Genomic DNA, 18,367 nt, shown 5'->3' with positions numbered 1-18,367 from the left:
TTCTCTCTATGTTGCTACTGTTTTCTTGCTCCTCTACAGATTGGCAAGAGTCTTTGCAAACAAAACTATCACCACCACAAATAGTTAGCTCAGATGAAGAATGGAACATCACTGTCTAATTACTTACCCTGGACCAAATGTACGCAATTGGCTTTCAGATTGATATGCTTATTTGTCCTTTTTTTAAAGTTCTACCCTAAGGTTCTTGAGTGAAGATTTGAAAAATTCCCATCTTCCCCATCATCACAAGAAACAATAATCCAGGAAAGTGATTTTGACATTATAGAATGATTGTTGTGTGCACTATCTAAAATTAACCTACTGCTACTATGGAGACTGGGTGTGGAATAAAAAGGACATTAAAAAAATATTCAGATATATACAGAAATAGAATCCAGCACGACATCTCTTGGAAAAATAACAAGCCTGAAACTGGAAGGGGCTAATAAGACTGTCCAATGCTGCCTCTTGCTCCAAGCTGCCAACCATGGCATTCCATACAATTGACTGTCCAGCCTCTGTCCATTTGAACCTCTAGAAAATTGGCTCCATTATTGAGCTGTTTTTCCTACTAGAATTCCTCCCACCCCCCAATTAAATTGAAACCTGCCTTCTTCTATCTTAAATCCATTATTATACGTCCCTCATTCTGTAAGAAGAGAGACAGAGAAGTTTGTAACATCCTTTCAGATCTATGCCTCCTCCCCAATTTTTCTTCTCAATCCCTTTAGTTTTATTTTAATGGACTGAATTTCCAGTCTTCTGATCATCCTCAGTGAGATGCAGGAATGATCAGATAAAGAAATTGTATCTCTCCGTGCAGAAAGATTCAGATGTCATTTCTGATGTCTCTAGGCAAGGCTAGAATAATCCTTTACTGCCAATGGACCAATGGCTTTATCCATTATAAGACCATTCTAATGTTTCCTACTTGGTACATATGAACAAATCTAAGATGCAGAATATTTTTCCATACTGAGGATTGAGACAGAAAGACTGATAAAGTCAATGAAGGCAGGACAAGCAGCCATTTTTTCAATTGGAGGAAGCAGCTTGGCAAGTCAACCTATCTCTTTGGACTGGCCCTTCCTGTTCTGACACATTCAAACTGGAGAGACCGGAGATCAAATAAAGTATATTATTGCTTCAGCATGCAAAGCGTAAAGCGATAATGCAGGGAGAATATTTAAATGCGCATTGAATTGCAAACAGGCTATGCATTTGAAGAGACATTTCTTATGTTTCACTTGTGATTTTTCCTGGAAAATTACATGAGTATCAACCATGTGCAACAGAGGTTTTCCTCAAAAATTACCTCCGTGGGGGAAAAAAACAGGGTAGGTAGTACTGGGAAGAACTGCCTCCTTCACAGCAGCATTTTGTTTGCCAATGAATAAAAATTGGTTTAGACTAAGGATTGGGGGGGTGGGGGTTGTTCCATTTTGCTGATGGCAAAATTTAGTCATTTTTTGGGGATTAAACTGTAGGCCATAAAAAAGCAGATCTGAAGAAAGCAGCCTAAGTCAGACCTCAGACAAGTTATGGCCAACTTTTCTCTCTTTGACACCCCTTCTTTCTCTTTCTTCTCCTGATGACTTCTTTCCCTTCTCTTTATTCCCCACATAGAAGGCTATTTGCTTGGGAAGAGGTGAATCATTTTTGCCGGAAGGCTAAACCAATTGCTTAGATGATACTAAGACAACAGTTGAGTTCCTGTAACCAGCTGAATCAAACACTATCCACCAAGGCCTATTTTAGCATAGTCCAATACATAAATATAGCCATAAAGTGTCATCGCTCTCCTCTTTTCATTACATTCTCAGCAATAAAGCATAGAGGACTAAAAATGGAACAGTCATTCTTTCAAATCAAGAAAGCAAAACAAAAAAGTAGACAAGTCCTCTGTGCTGTAGAAACAATTGGGGCACTAAAAACCCCATGCTGGCTGAGGAATTTGGGAGCTGTAGTCCATGGGTCTTAAAGACAATTGCTTATGCCATTTCCTTTACTGCCTAGAAACAGACTGTGCAAGGAGAATGGTCTATCTCTTGCAGCTTTCCTTTATCTATGATTATAATACTTTATAGGTTTCACTTTCCACAGATTCAGACAATTTATCTCAAGATGACAGGATTTTACAGCTCAACTCTATAGCTCAAGTTGCAGATGATGGTTATAATGTTCCTTCTTTAATTAAGACACTCCCAGCAGCTCAGAGTCTGTATGAAGAATGGAATATAGTGAGAGTATAAAGTAATTATTTATACGTACATACATACTCATGATGCTATTCACATTTCAGCAAGCAATGTTATGTAGAGCACAGAAAAGAAATAGCAATTTAAAGAAATTAAAGACAAATATTTTAAAAAACCACTATCTCTTTTTTATTTTCTATCCTTGCAAATCACTCTTGCTTCTTTCACATTTATGCATGGCTTCATACATTGTCTTTCTTCCTTAAATTTTTCATCTTTGTTTTCTTGAGGATGTTATCAATTCTACCCAACCACACTCTTGACCCATTCACTTTTCATTTGTATACATATATTTTTTGCAGTTGAATAATTCTTTCTCTCTATATTACCAAATCAGCTCAATACATTTCTTCCATACTAGTCATTTTGCATCCTGCTCATGCTCAACTGCCATCCTTGGGTAAAAAAATGAGCAGAAGCACACTGTTTTACAACCCTTTTCTGAAAGTAACATACTACAAACTACTCATTACCTTTCTGCAAGTATTTGTGTGTCTTAAAATGTCTGCATATATTCATCTGCCTTTAGGAAATCAAGATGTGCAAATTAATATAATTATTCCATAGATTCTTTTTGCCATATATGCATAATTTGTAATTGTTTGCTCAACTTTCCTCATCAAACCCATATTATATATTAAATTATTGAATCCATATTAAATTATATTTAATTATTTAAAGAAAACATATTTTCCCTCTCTGTATACACACATAAATACACACACATACACACATGACTTTCTCATATTAACATATTTGTTAAAGAGAAAAAAATGTATTGCAGTTCTTGTCTGGCACTTCTCAAACTTTGCCCATAGTTATCTCATGTATACTTTAAGCCAGAATTCTGCTAAACACTTTTCCAAATATGTTTACCAAACTATTTCCCTTTTCTAGTACCATAGTTTTTGCATTCATTCTTGCTATCTTTCTCCTTATACACAGAAACAATAGCAATATTCTTCCAATATTAGGCACATGACTGTTCATTTTGTAGGCACATGACATCAATTTTATAGTATTCTTCCAGTCATACCAGCTACATAGGCAGCCTTTTCATTTTTCAACTTCTTCACAGCACTTATTACTTTTTCATAACCTTTTCTGGAACACCAATATGTAGCATAGCATACAGAGTATAACATACATAGCATAGCATAGCATTGGTTTATGATGTTATTTATTTGCACTATTCAACATATACCCTCATTCCAAACCATTTCATTCCTTTCATTTTTAATCCCATTCACTCTTCTGGAGGTTCTTTGTCTTTGCTCCTTTATCTATTTCCAAAGTAAATATTATTTCTATCAATATTGCTCTGCATTTTTTCTGTCCTGCTTAATTTTTCTTCTTGATCTCTTTGATTATATTGCAATTGTTTTCTTCTCTCTGAATAGAGTAGATCTCTATTTACTTTTATCTCTTTCTCATGTTTTTTCTTACACAAGATCTTTATCTTTTATGCTTTTTATCCAATCCACAGCTTCCTTCACTGCCAATGTATTTTTTTAAAAATGTTCTTAAATTTCAAAAACATGCAGAGTAAAATATAAACAAGAAAAAAAAGAGACTTGAAAAGAAAGCAAAGTCAATCAGAAAACAAGATAGAAGTGTAATAAGAGAAAGAAAAGAAATATTGCATTAAAAAAAGAATGGGTTCCAACTTTCTTCAGTACAGATATACGTAAAAAGACCATCTCTTAGTCTAAAATTAACAATAATCTACATTATTTCTATAATAACATATTCCAATTATCTTTCACTGGAAAAGCAGACCAGGCTTATTTTTTCTTTGAGGGTTTTTCAAGATTTGACATAAAAGAAAAATGTCCCATAAAATATAATGCCTCAATAAGGTTTGCCACTTATGATGTCCTTGCAACTTTTAACACAGGATGGTTTAAGGGGATGAGCCTCAGTTGAAGGATTTTATCACCTTTCAAGTTGCCCTAAGTAACAGGTCATTGCTATGGAAATGTTCCATGAGCGCTGATTATTTGCACCATTGCTAAACATGAATCTGGTGCTTGTCTAGAAAAGTGTTATAGAGATATACCCTTAAAAAATAAAGCAGCATGGCTGATAAGCAATCATTTGGACCCAGGATTGTGCAGAAAAAAATATTTGATAAATACTATGAGCATACAGCACTGCTGGCCATGGACAACAGAACATAGAAATGTTTGTGTCTGTGTCTCTCTGTCTGTAGTACTTGTTATATTTTGTTTCCTAGTTTAATATAAGATTTTTTAACATTCCTCTTTTTATTATATAGCTTTTCAGTGATAGGTTAGATTTCTTTTTTAACTTATACAGTTCTCTCATAGAATAGTAACATAAAACAGCAGTTGTTATATTTAGTTGTGTTTTTCTAAAAGAAAATCAGTTGCAATGTTTTTGAAGTTTAATCAATTTTTTTAATAAAAGGTGAAAACAGGCCTGCCTGAAGCAGGCTAAGATGGTCAATAAAGCTGAGCAGATCCTACATCCAGAACCACATCATCAGCATCCCCTACAATGAACATTCATCCAGCAAAACTTGGGTTGGGAGAAAGTAATAAGAGTATTCAAACACTGAAGGCTGCCTCTTCATTGGCTGGGATAAGACAAAAGTGGTATCATGTAGACATCTATTTATAAAATAGCTTCAGTGGCATCCTTGTGCTTTAATTGATGGGACATGGGATGAATCCTCGGGTGTACAGCTACTATATGCACTTTAAGCCCATTCTGGCCATTATGCCACAAACACAATCAAAACTTTATTTATTTCAAGCACTACCATCTATCTTGCAAGCCAGTGCGTTGTTGCTTACTTCCCACTAACAAGGAGGAAGACAATTTGTTCTGACACACAACATATAGGATGTACAATCTTCCAGAATTAACTCTATCTGGATGTCCAAAAGCCCCTCCTACTTGGCTTGGTTCAGTTTTGGAAACGTGCTTATGTTATCAGCAATGTGCTATTAATTAATTAGACTCCCTTTTAAAGAGGCAGTACACTTTAGCTTAATTTATACACATTCTAAAAAAAATGAGGCCCTCTCTCCCCTCCTGGCAAACTTCTTATAAGAGCTTGTCTGTTTTCAGCCACTATGATGGACTAGGTCAAGGTGATAATCTTTTTCCCTGTCAAGTGTGCAGTAGAAGAAAAACTGCATTTCCATCCAAAATTCTCCTTCCTCCCTTTTATAGATGAGGGAAAAGGCAGAAAAACTATGGGGGACAAAAGTTAAAAGAGAAGTCAAGAAGCTGCAAGAGGTCTCTAGAGGGAATTCTAGTTTGATTGATGAACACTTTACGGTGGACACAATCCCATCAGAGAGGAAATCAACTTCCTCTGGAATGCTGCTTTATTATGAAAACAGCCAATATATGTTTGAGAAATATATGCATTGTTACCCAATTGTTTACAAAATTATCTTATCTTATAATAATAGAAGAGTGGAGCCAGATTGCAGTAGATCGATTCTAAAGAATAGCTTTCAACATTTATGTAAGTCCTGGAAGCCATCTTTTATTTTGGATCTTCCGGGCTGCCACATTTAGTGCTGTGTGTATGTAGTTGGGGAGATATCTCGCCATAATAACATTCTTTTCTCTAAGAGTCAAGGACATCCCGTCCTGCACCTCGAGTGGTGTGACTGGGAGGTATTTCCAGTTGGGACAGTGCATTGATTGGACCATGTGATGGACATATGGGTGCTGGGGCAGGATTTGGACTTTCTTTTGGATGGGGAAAACCTGGAAGCTTTCAGATTCAGGTTTTCCCAGATGTGCCAATATGACATCTCTAATAAAATGGAACTTCTAGCCTCGGAGTCTTCTTTCATTGGGGGTGTTACTTGGAACCCTGACAATTTATGCACTGCCAATCTCCTTAGCCCTCTGGGAATTTTATAAATGCATGAATCCAAGGTGTAGTCCTTAGAATATTTTGCTGTTGTTGATTGTAAAAGTAGGGGGCTGCAGATAATTTTTATGACCACTTGCAAATATATGGCATTAACGTATATGTTTTGTTGGTTTTTCTGCACCTGTAATTGAAATTTTAGGGAAAGGTGTATTCTATTTTGTTGCTATGTCACTCTCTTTGGCCATAGATTGTAAATGAAGTTTTCTGTTCTTTCCCAAGTTTATCTTCCTAGATGGAATTATCTTTTTGAATTCTGCTATTTAATATGTTTGTTTGTAAATTTATATTTATTGAGGTTTGCTGGCATGCTTTGTTTATCATACTGTTTTTGCTTGCATGTGTTAACATAGCTTGGATAGTTACAACCTTGTTGATTATTATCTTGGGATTTTTGCAGACTCTATTAAAAGTGTAAGTCCTTATTTAATCATCTCTCCTCTAAATTGCATTTCCTTTAAAGGGAAACCATGTAGCACCAACCCTTAAACCCACTACTGCATTCTCATGCCGTCTTCTAATGCCACCAAGGTCTGTGGCTGCATAAGTACTGTATCTAATTGGCTTGTAGCCATGCACCACTGAATTTTAACTAAACAATTACATTTAAAAGGCTGAGTACATACCAAACCTTTTAAAAACAAAATTAAACATAATACACCTGTCCTTTTGCAGTATTGTCCTGTCATTTGTTGCCTGTTTTGTACTGTCTCTTTAAAAATGTTTAATGAAGGAAGAAAGTGCACATTTGTCCCATTTTTAAAGAAAATGTCAGGAAAATTAACCTCTCTGGTCTTCCAGAGCATTTATGTGAGGAGAACGTAGTGTGCTCTACTGCTGTTGATTCAGCGCTAGCATTTATATAGCACCAAAAATAAAATGTGTTATTCCCCTCCACCTCACCATCTGGAAAGGACTTTAATGATGCATGTGCTGCCTCTCCATCCCTGGATTGTCTTCTGTGTTGCATTGATTTGCAGTTCTTTGGCTTCATGCATTGATTTTTGCACTTTCCCCTACAGCATCTCTTGACATATTTCCATTTCTGGGCTGGTTTCCCTAAGCTAGCACATTTCATCCACAGTGCCAGCAAAGAACACCTTCCCTTCCAGGGCAATAGGTTCATGTTTTGTTCTTGAGAAGATTGCTATATTTTCCTGCATGAATTTCATCTTCCAGAAGATGAAGAAATATGTTTCCTGAGCTAGTTCCTTCTCTCAATCCACCCATCCATGCTTTTCTCAGAAAATCTTCTTCTTTTCTGAGGTATATGTATAGGACTTCCACTCGGTTAAACAGACTGATGCATCATTTTCTTTCATAGTGGGCGGCTTGATTAATTTCTCTTGATGTCGCATGGACTGGTGCATTTCCTCGATTGCTGCTTCCCTCTTCATAATACATGCATGAAACGATCCTCTTTTTGGGGTGGAGTTGTGCATCTTCAGGATAAAGTAATGTGCTTGATGCTTTCTCCAAACTGCTGCATTTTCGCAGGTTCAGGTGTTCTTCCAGGTAATGCAAGTAGCCAGACCCTTCCTGAATTATATTTTTTTATGCCAATGGAAGTATTTGGTGCATTTTGTACACTTGTCGACGTATCTTTCTGTTTTATCCCACGACCGGGTTCCCTTCGATTAGTTAACAAGCACTGGGATATTTGTTTGGACCAGGACCCAAAGACTGCTTGCTTTTTTTGTTACTTCCCTCACCGGTTTTACCTGCGATGCATCTGATTTTTCTTCTCCTCCTCTCCCCCCCCCCTTTTTTTTCCTGAAGAACCACTGAATGACATCATCCTAAAAGTCAGCCCCGCCCTCAGGCTTCCCTAATTGGTTTCTCGTGTTCCCCTCCCGCCCACTAGCTCCTCCATCCATTGGTTTGGCTTCCTTGCCACTCGGAGTATGGCTTCCCCTCCCATCTCCACGAGTGGGCCGTAACTCAGGGTCTCCCCCGAAGTATGCGGTTAGCTCGTTGGGCAGAGCACTCGTCAGTCAGGATTTTCTTAAAGGGGCAGGGGCACCGTAGTTTTGCATTGGGCAAAGGGGCGGGATCGTCTCCTCCTTTTGCTCTCTGGATCTGCTTGGGCGGGCTAGAGGGGGGCGCCAGGCGGTGGCCGACCGGCCGGCCGGGAGGGAGGGATGCCGGAGCTGGGGAGTAGATTCTCCCGGGGGGACGGGATCCATCCCTGAAAGCCGGGAGAGGGGGCTAGGCATCAGCCCCCTTCCCCCTGCCTGTCTCCTGCATCCCTCTTGAATCAGCACCATCACCAGCAGAAGCAGCGCCGCCTCCCCCGCCTGCTGCAAAGGCAGGTAAGAACCGGGCTTGGAAGCTCCCATCTCCACCCTGGAAACCTGCTCTGCTCCCCGCTGCTTCCGTCCTCTCTGCCCTTTCTTTCGATGCCTCACCTCTTCTAGTACTGGCTGTTCCGTGGCTGCCGCTGAAACCTCTCCCTTTCGCAGCAGAGCTATCCGAAATCGTCCGGCTCCGCATCTCTGCTTCCCTCCCCCTCCCTTAGCTCGTTTGCCTCAATGTCTCACTGGTTTCCGCATCCCCGGGCTCCCGACGGCTTCCATTGCTCTCCACCCGCGCCGCTTCACTCTCACCCGTCTTGCTTTGCACCTAGAGCACCTGCGTCTTTCCCACGCACTCAGCACTGAGCCTCAGAAAGACCCCCAATATACAGAGGAGATCCCTTAAGCCATAGCATCCATAGTCTGCCTTCCCCCCACCCTCAGCCATCCGGATTCTCCAGCAGGCTCTGGGCATCTCCATTTTTCTGTCCAATCGACCACCAAGGCTTCTGAGCCCGTTCCCATGAGATTGCTTTTTGTTTATTCTCTTTTGCTTAACCTGCCCTCCCCCAGCCACGTTGTCTGTTACCCCCTCCTATCCTTTTCTGGGTGCCCCCCCTCCCAAACAGCTCCCAACGTCTTTTTTCCTGGAAGCTTCTAAAACCCTAGCACCTAACCCAGCCTCATTTTCCTCTTTACCTCTCTGTCTACCCAGGCCCCCTTGTTCCTAAAACAGATGCTGACCAGCTTGGACTCAGGGGCCCAACCAGGTCAGTTCCATGAGACCCTCTATGGGAGGGGGCTTCTGCCACTGGCAGCCCTTTTAATCACCACCCAAAGTGCCATACATCCCACCAATTTGCCTCATGTCATTAGCTCAGCAAAAGTCCTCTGTCTTTCACAGAGGCCTCTCACTTTCCACATCCCCTTAGATCTACCTGTAAAGTATTCTCCAATTCATAAGAAAAAAAAGACTTTTTCAGTAACTGTTCCCTATCTTCTCACCATCCTTGCCTGTGTTCTGCTCAGCTGTCAACCCCTAAGCTCTTACCTCCCCCCATAGAGAACTTTTGATTTCTACCCCGCAACTGCATTCCCCAATAGCACTCCCCTTTTCTGATGTCATCTTATCTGGGCCTCCAAAGCCTCCCAGACTGAAAGGTATACCCAAGTTTCAGCCTCATACTTATCCACTACTTATACTTTGTCTCCCACTCTAGTCAACATCTCCTTACTTTCCTACCTCCATTTGGCTTCAAGTGCAACACCCACATTTATGTATTAGCAGCCTCTGTGCAGTCTATTTCAGCTTACACCTTCTTACACATATAATCTCCAAGTCCAAGGAGCACATCCCAGATTTTCATGATGGTCTTACTCCATTATTCCTGTATATTTCAGCAACTTTTTTCAAGGACTCCACAATTACCAACACTATTTGTTCCCCAAGATTACATCCATTCAAGACATGTAGCCCTAGATACTCCTGCCTTCTACCCCATGGCAGGATATGTACACCACATTAAGCAATTATGTGATTTGCTTGATTGACCTTAGTCTGTTGGATGAATGCAAACATTGTAATTTGTAAGCCATGTTTTATGATTTGCTGTGTTGCTTGGTGTGTGTTATATAAGTCAATAATTACTTATATAATAAACCATGTACATCACACAATTATATGTGTGATGTATGATTATTGGGATGCGGTGCTTAATGGCTAAGACGCTGGGCTTGTCAATCAAAAGGTCGGCAGTTCAGCGGTTCGAATCCCTAGTGCCGTGTAACGGGGTGACCTCCTGTTACTTGTCCCAGCTTCTGCCAACCTAGCGGTTCAAAAGCAAGCAACAAATGCAGGTAGAAAAATATGAACCACCTTTGGTGGGAAGGTAACAGTGCTCCATGCACCTTTGGCATTTAGTCATGCTGGCCACATGACTATGGAGACGTCTTCGGACAGTGCTGGCTCTTTGGCTTTGAAACGGAGCACTGCCCCCTAGAGTTGGGAATGACTAGCACGTATGTGCAAGGGAATCCTTTACCTATGGTGTGTGAACATAATTCAACTTTTGATTCCACATCCATACTTGTATCTAATTTCTTCTTTAAAAAGGCCTCTGCTTCCAGCTCAACATCCACCTACTAGTTCATTTTTCTCTTCTTTTGGCTCTCCATATGTACTGTATCAGATCAATATTTTGGTTATTCATTCATTCGTTCGTTCATTCATTTTGCGTATTTAAGTTTTCATCTCTCAAACATCTGCATTGAATTCTCTTCAGATGTCATTCCCATTTCCCAGATGTCTGCCTGGAAGAGCATCCACAAGCCATACAATGTGTTTGTTGGATCAGCTGCTTCTGCTAAGACTCCCTCTTGCTATATATCAGGCTATTGTACCATAATATATAGAAAAAAAGAATATGTATGATGCTTTGATAGCACAAAATATTATGGGGTCTGTATTAAAACTCAAAATATCTAGTAGCAGCCAATAGATTACAATCTCTTGTCCAAAGCCTAAAATTATTTATATGAAGTTAAAAGTTGGAGTGCCTCCTCATTGCATGCCTATTGGAGGAGTTGATGGATTTGCTGTCTGCTTCCTATTTTTCAGGCAAAGATTTGACAGCCTTCCATAGTTATTGCTGATAAACCCATAAGACCTAAATGAAGATACCATGTAGTTTAGACACTTGCAGACAGACTCATAAGCATACTTCATGCACCACTTCTTTTTGGCAACTGTGTTCATACAAATTATTGATAATAAATATTTCTAGGGAAGTTTTTTAGCTCTTCCCATAGAAATGTTTATGTGAATTATAGTTGCAGGGAGGGCATTTTTCTATTTTGTGGGCAGAATGCACACATACTGACACAGATTCAAACTTACATACAACAGTGACCAGTGTTGTACAATAAAACAATAATATTGCATAACTGTTTGAATGTGCATCTCCGAACAGAAGAATTATTCCTTTACATACTTGCAAACAGTAAAATGTACATATCCATTTACCAAAATGTTGGAGATGATATAGTAGGGGTAGACCTCTGTTATAGCATGTATGAGCAGAGGTATTGGAAAGTATTTTAAAAATACAATCAGTATTAGGAGTTCAAAGCTCTTTCCTATGCATATTTGTCCTGGAGTATACATATTTACAGATGTATGTCCATATTAGGTGTGACATGCATCTTATTAATATGTCGAGGTACATGTAATTGAATGATATTTGGTTCTGAACAATTGGTCATGAAATCAAAACGTTTCTTGCATTTGTCTAGAATTACAGCAATGGATAGATTCTCACATAATAAATATACTACATAAAATAAATTAACTACATAAAATAGTTTTTCATGTTTTACTTCTTTACCATAAGTGTAGTTAAACTATGAAGTTCATTGTCATCACCTATGGTTATGGCTTTTAAAGGAGACTTGACAATTTCATGGAGAAGGTTAACACAACCAGTAATCTTCAAGACTGTTATACCACTTCTTAAGGCACTAGAGAATTAGCTGTTGGAGACCATGGAATCATGGAAGAAGATTGCTTTGTGGTCCTACTTCTGATCTTCTCCAGTGTACTAGCTTAGCCCTTGGGTGGCACACAATATTGAACTATTGGCTGGACCCACCTGGATTCTTCTGTTTTTACACCTCTGCAGTGACCATGACTTCGTTGACATGCTCCAAGACATGCTTCACCAAACTCACAAATAAATATGAAGACTGTTCCTGGGTTTTACAGGTGTTATCTTTATTCTGCCACATATGGCTATGAATCCAATCTATACTGTGACAGCAAAGATGTTCTGATGGAAGCAAATGGAACTTGGCATTATTGCACAACATTGGAGTACCTCTATTCCTGTCCCAACCCTAGCAGTGCCTTTATAGGCTAAATGTGACTATAATGAAATTGCATATTAAATTTGAAATATATCGAAGTTTTTCCCTCCCAATAAACTCATATCGTTTTGCTTTTATATTAGATTACCATGGTTTAGGTTGATTTTACTGCTTTCCCCCCTTATAATTCAATAGGAAAAAGTCTCTAGATTTTGCCAGGGTGGGTTGACAAACAAGAAGATGCTATTACTGAGTAAATGAATGCTGTGCAAGAATTATTTTATTAGATAAGTCATATTCTCTATTTCTTGAATCTTCACTTTCTTATAAAGTCATGAGGATTAAAAATTTGTTGGTTTTGGAATAAAAATGAGAGATTACCTGAATATTCCCTTTCATATTTCAAGTATAATTCTAACTTTTTTAATGTATTGACATACTAGCATACATTTACTATTGATAATGATTTGGCTTTTAGAGCTTTTGTAATCCTCTTTTGCTTATACTTGTCTGCAAGTCTGAAGAAGGGAGACTATGTGAATCATCTTGCCTGGTCTTCCCCATTGGTTGCAATTGCCACAGTTTTGTGCATACATTCCTATTGTGGAGTCCTTGGTCCTCTATGAGCTTGCCAACTGAGCTCAGAGAGCAGCAAGGAGTCACAATTCAACCCTGAGCCACTAATATTCTCTTCTATTGAAAGCTGCTATTTTTAGATTTTTTTAAACCCCACCTTTATTATTTTTATAAATAACTCAAAGCAGTGAACATTCCTAATACCTCTTTCTCCTATTTTCCCCACAACAGCCATCCTGTCAGGTGAGTTGGACTGACTTTCTCACCTGGTTGGCTTTCATGTCTAAAGCGGAATTAGATCTCAATCTCTTGGTTATAACCTGGAGATTTAACCACTAGACAAAGCTGCCTCTCTTATTACTCTGTTTTACTCTATTATACACCCACACACATATCGATCTTGATATTGTGGTTATCTATCTATCTATCCTTGGTTCTTGTATGCCAAATAAATAATGTCCCTAATGGGAGATGTGGTTTCACCTGCTTGATTGTTTGAAGTACGCAACTGATGTGTCTTATTTGTAGATTGTTATAGCTGCTTCATGGGTTCTTAATGTTGGGGGAGCAGAAGGGGGATGGTATGCAATGAGCATTGGTATGCAACAAGCTACTGTAAAGTTTCAGTATGCCCAACTTTGGTGAGCTCTTTCCTTGGCTTGTGGTAAAGTACAGCCCAATGAGACTCACTTTTGATTTGTACTGCTTTCCGCTTTTCTTTTGATGGGGTTTGTTTTTGGTTTCCTCTGAGCTCAGCTTCAGTAGTTATGATTTATAGTAGGAACTGGCCTTGAATAGCTGAAGTATCCTTTACTAAAACAAATGCATTCCCTTCTGAGTTCTGCCTGTATTTTTTTTTCAGGCAGGTTTGGAAGATCATAAAATAGAATCTTGTTATTTCAAGGAAACCAAATATTTCCAGCAACATGCATCGCACCAAAAGAAGGTTAGATCCCTAATAACTACTGAAATTTGTTTGATTGGCCAGGAATAATATCAGGAGCTAAATCTTATAACTCTTGGCCAGCTGGAGAGAAGTTGTGGCTTTGGAGATAGGCAGATTACCTTTCTCTCACCTGAAGTAGATTTCTGAGCAACAGTGATTTATAGAAAGGGTCTTTAGATCAACGAAGGGTTGATTATGCATACCTTGCTTGCAATATATGGTGCGTGTGAGTATTAAATTTTAGATTATTGTGTGTTGAAGAAAGATATATTGAAAAGAGGCTGATGGAGGGGCAGTGGGATCTGCTAAGTTCCATACTATTTATTGTATTGCACTGTATTATTCTTTAATTTTATATGGAGCTTTTTTTTGGGTCCACTTAAAACCTTAAAGCTGCTTTGCACAATATACTAATCTAAGCTAACATTGAATAGCATAGTTTATGATTCAGCATGCTGTGGGAACCAGGCCATCCATTTAGCCATAGTATTTGGAGACTGAAAGCTTATAAAACACATAACAGGTGTTTTGTTAACCTGGTTTTAGTGTGCTATGTGACCCCATCCATTCTGTGACTGAAGGTGGGAGGAATAAATGAACCTGCTATTCCTCAGAGTCATCCTTGCTCTGTTTATTGCACTATAGTTTATATCTACAGCTCTGTGTATACGTATAAAGCTTTATATTTACAGCTGTGTCCTTCTCTTATTTCCCAGAGCCCCTGTCCCCATTAGCTATCTGACTCCCCATTCTGCTTTATCATGTACTACCTACAAGGATAAGTGTTTAACCTTTTCAGTGAATCCAGCCTGGATCTACTTTATTCACTCTGGAAACAGCTGCTTAATATTTTTGTCTCCATTATTCTAGAAAAATATTGTGCTTGGGGTCAGCATTTATGTGCATGCATACTCTCGTGTCTTTGCAAAAAAGATCACAAAAATATATCCTGTTATGCAGCGCACTCATGTCTTTCTGACTAGCTAAGGCTGTGGGGCTTGGCCTGAAATTACCTAGCTGGTCCAGTTGAAGTAATATTTGAATCAAAAGCTTTTCATGAAGCAAACAAAACAAAAGGAAAAGATATGAAGGCGTAGTTTCTGCATTAGTTCAGGTATGTTTTGTGGAAGACACAGATTTTGGGAAGGGCCTGAATATGGAGGCTGTTCCAGACATAGAGGTTAGCTTGGCAGAAGGTAAAGAAGCAGGAATATCATAGTAATGATGCTGGAGAAAATGTGTGAACTGACAAAATGGGAGGTATTGTAAGACAAAGACTCAATTCAGCATCAACAGAGATAGCTATTTTTTAGAAGTGCCATGCTTACAATGAATTAGATTCCCTATCGAGAGTGCTAATGATCACATAAATAAAAGGAAAAGGAGGATACTGATAACAAGAGGCCATGCGTCTTAATTCACAGAAGATCTTTTTCAAGGATTGTTGGTCCCAACCTGGTTGTACATGGAAGGATTTGTACGAAAATAAAAGCCTTGAAGCTGCCATTACTAGCACTTGGATACTTTCCTCAACTGACTTTCTCTCTCCATGGTGTCAAGATGCTGTATGTTTATTTAAATTATACCAATTCTTTTTAGATTGCATTTAGAAGTTGTTAGTAATTGAATAGTTCGTTCTCTTTTATGTCCTTCCTTTTGTGGGATATAAGCATCACTCTTCTTGAAGAGAAGATAAAGGGCAGAAATAAAGGAATTTATTGTGGGGCAGAGGAAATGATTTAGGAAGATGTGACAGATGAGAGTTAGCCCCTTCATCCCTCCCCTTATCTTGACTGAGTTCACATACAGTACTAAGCATGTTGTATGACTGCAAATATTGGGTTTGGAAAAGATAGCTATTATTTGTTAATAATATTTCTGACCTGCCCAATAAGTGAAGTTTCTTTGGTTTAATTATTACGTGCAAGCTCATTCTGAACCCACTTCCTATGTTGTAAGGGACTGTGGTAAAGGAAAGTAAGAATATTAAAGTTTATGACACGTAATAAGACAATTGCCTTAACACTCTACCTCAACCTACTTTCTTCCAGAGGAGTTAGATTTCAATCCCCAAAATGGGCAATCAACTTTTGGAGGGCATCAGGGGCGCGCATGTGTGTGTTTGAAAATTGTGTTGGATTATTTGTTGGTATAATTCATTATAATCAGAAGTAGATGTATTTTATGCTTTAATTACTCCTTTTTGGCTTGGACATTTTACTATAAAAATCCATTGATTAAAGACTGACTAAAAATTAGATTGCAGGAGGAAAATAGAAGGCATAGTGAGATTTACAAGTAGTCCTTCCTTAACAACTAGTCACGTAGTAACAATTCAAAGTTATAATGGGTCCCAAAAAGGTAGTTCTGAAATTCTGATGGCCGTATACTTGCCCCCCTACAATCATAGTCACCTGATTGTATTTTGAGTGCATGGCAATTGGCTCATATATAGGCCAACACATAATCATGATTTTTGCTGCTTTTTGCTGTTTTTCATTGTTTCCAGTTTCCAGTAAAAAACTCCTATTGAATAAAATAGATTTGTTTAACTATTTCAGTGTTTGCTTAATAACAACCACAAAAATGGTTAAAATCAGATAGTCATATGGTGACCTGCTTAACGACTGCCACAATTTATGACCATAATTCCATGCTTAATTATAGCTGTAAGTCAAGGACTACTTGTATTCTATTTTACTACTTTTGTGTGTGAATAGAAACTACATCTAAATTATATAGACCGGAGGATTTGAACACAAATCTTTAGTAGAATTCCAAAAATAAGTAAGTAGTTCTTTTAGTATCTTCAGTAATATAGGATTAGCATAAAAGTACACTTTGCAGATTTTAGTGTATGATGTTTAATTTTCTATTTTACTTGCTTTTGTTAAACTGCTGATAAGTCAAAAACTTTGCTGATCTACTATATATCATCCAAATACCTACTAGTAAATCCTGTTCTACCTTCTGGGCATATTTGATCTATGTGCCTGGTACTAACATAGAGAACAGGAATGACAGCTTTCTACCCAAATAATTGGCACAGGATTAAATTGTACAAACCTTTGAATAAACAATATGCCACAGTACTACACTGTTTCTGGAAACTTCCCTATACCCTCTTACGTGTCTATTCCGTCTGTAATGAAAATATTGCACTAGAGACCACATGGAAATCCTTGTAATTTTCAGTCATTCCTTTTTCCACATTCCTTGTTTCTACTATTTACTTATAGGTGTGTTCCCACAATAGACACTACCCACAATTAACTTGTGCACGATTTATCAGATTTTGATAAGTTTGAATTTACATGGTACATTGAGTCATAAATTAACTAGATGGGTTGAATTTGCTGCACATGGTTGATTAAAGTGTGATCAGTGAGTTTATGGTTCTATGAGTTGTATGAACACAGCCATTTATACCTTTACTTTCTACAATAGCTGAAATAATTTTAAAATTTCAGGGTTACATTAACATTTTTATTCACCTTAGCATTTGAGAGCTTATGATGGCATAATTGAATTATTTTTTATTGCTGTTCTATTTGTAATAGGTGTTCCATTTTAATTTTTTAGTATTAAATATACAAAGCCTAGAAATCTTATAGGGAGTAAATATTTTAAATAAATAAATAGTAATATGTAAAATGGTAAAAACTCAATAGAAAAAACCAAATGAGATTAAATTATGTAGCACGTAAATCAGCAAATAATAGCAATCCTCTTAAAAATCCAGCTGAATTTTATAAAAAAGAAGACATATTTCTGATTCTTATTAACTAAAAGGTATCAGTCCTCCAATCCAAATAATAATGTGGAGTGCTTGTTGCAATGTTTTGCAGAAACTAGTATATTTGAATAAATTTAAGATTAAGTACAGGATAAAACCAGTTTGATGGATAATAAGTAGGCATCTTGCACAATATTTATTACTCAGTACAAAATTTACAACTCTATAGGATGCCAAACAAAAAAATTCAGTTCCTTGACCATCTTATTTGGCTTTCTAAACTTTTATCCTATAGAAAAGCACAATTATTATTATTATAAAACATACATCATGTTTTGAATATTAAAAAGACCTATATGAATGCTAAGCAATCCACCAGTTTTAATAGACAGGGAGGGAGTGTTTGTTATAACCTTACTTTGCTGAACTAAGATATGAATTTAGAGATATATGGCTACTAGGCTATACTCCTAGAAGTGAAGGAGTGGCTGTATAACTCCTAGAAATTGGCTAATTTGTGGCACGCAGAATTGAGACTGTATTGGCTCTAGGACACTTCTCCAATCAATTGCCTCCATCTATTTTAGATTACAAAACCAATCTTCTCCTAGGTATTATAGCCAATAGTTAGTAGTGATAAGAATTGCTGTTCAAAGCCATCTGCACAGGACAGAAAGATGAGTCTAGAGATTGACTTGCCTTGAAATAGGGTTAGAAATCAAGGCGGGGATGAGGCTGGACTGGTTTCTGACATCTCTAGTTCCCGAACCGGCTGAA

General features: G+C 38.1%; 1 protein-coding gene across 18 annotated transcripts in view; it reads left to right on the top strand.

Annotated features, from left to right (window-relative positions):
- Positions 1-18,367, top strand: part of PPFIA3 (PTPRF interacting protein alpha 3) — a 96,462-nt gene that overhangs the window by 11,656 nt on the left and 66,439 nt on the right. For 15 of the 18 annotated variants that reach the window (XR_009154862.1, XM_058180575.1, XM_058180573.1 and 12 more), the window contains one exon: positions 40-139. The gene's annotated coding sequence lies outside the window, so the exon portion shown is untranslated. Of the gene's footprint in view, positions 1-39; positions 140-8,136; positions 8,490-13,770; positions 13,855-18,367 lie in introns of those variants that run through there. The other 3 variants (XM_058180577.1, XM_058180579.1, XM_058180570.1) reach the window with 3 other exon arrangements.

This window comes from Ahaetulla prasina, chromosome 4 (assembly GCF_028640845.1).
Source record: "Ahaetulla prasina isolate Xishuangbanna chromosome 4, ASM2864084v1, whole genome shotgun sequence".
Classification (NCBI taxonomy): Eukaryota; Metazoa; Chordata; class Lepidosauria; order Squamata; family Colubridae; genus Ahaetulla; species Ahaetulla prasina.
This window is presented reverse-complemented; position numbering and strand designations above follow the sequence as displayed.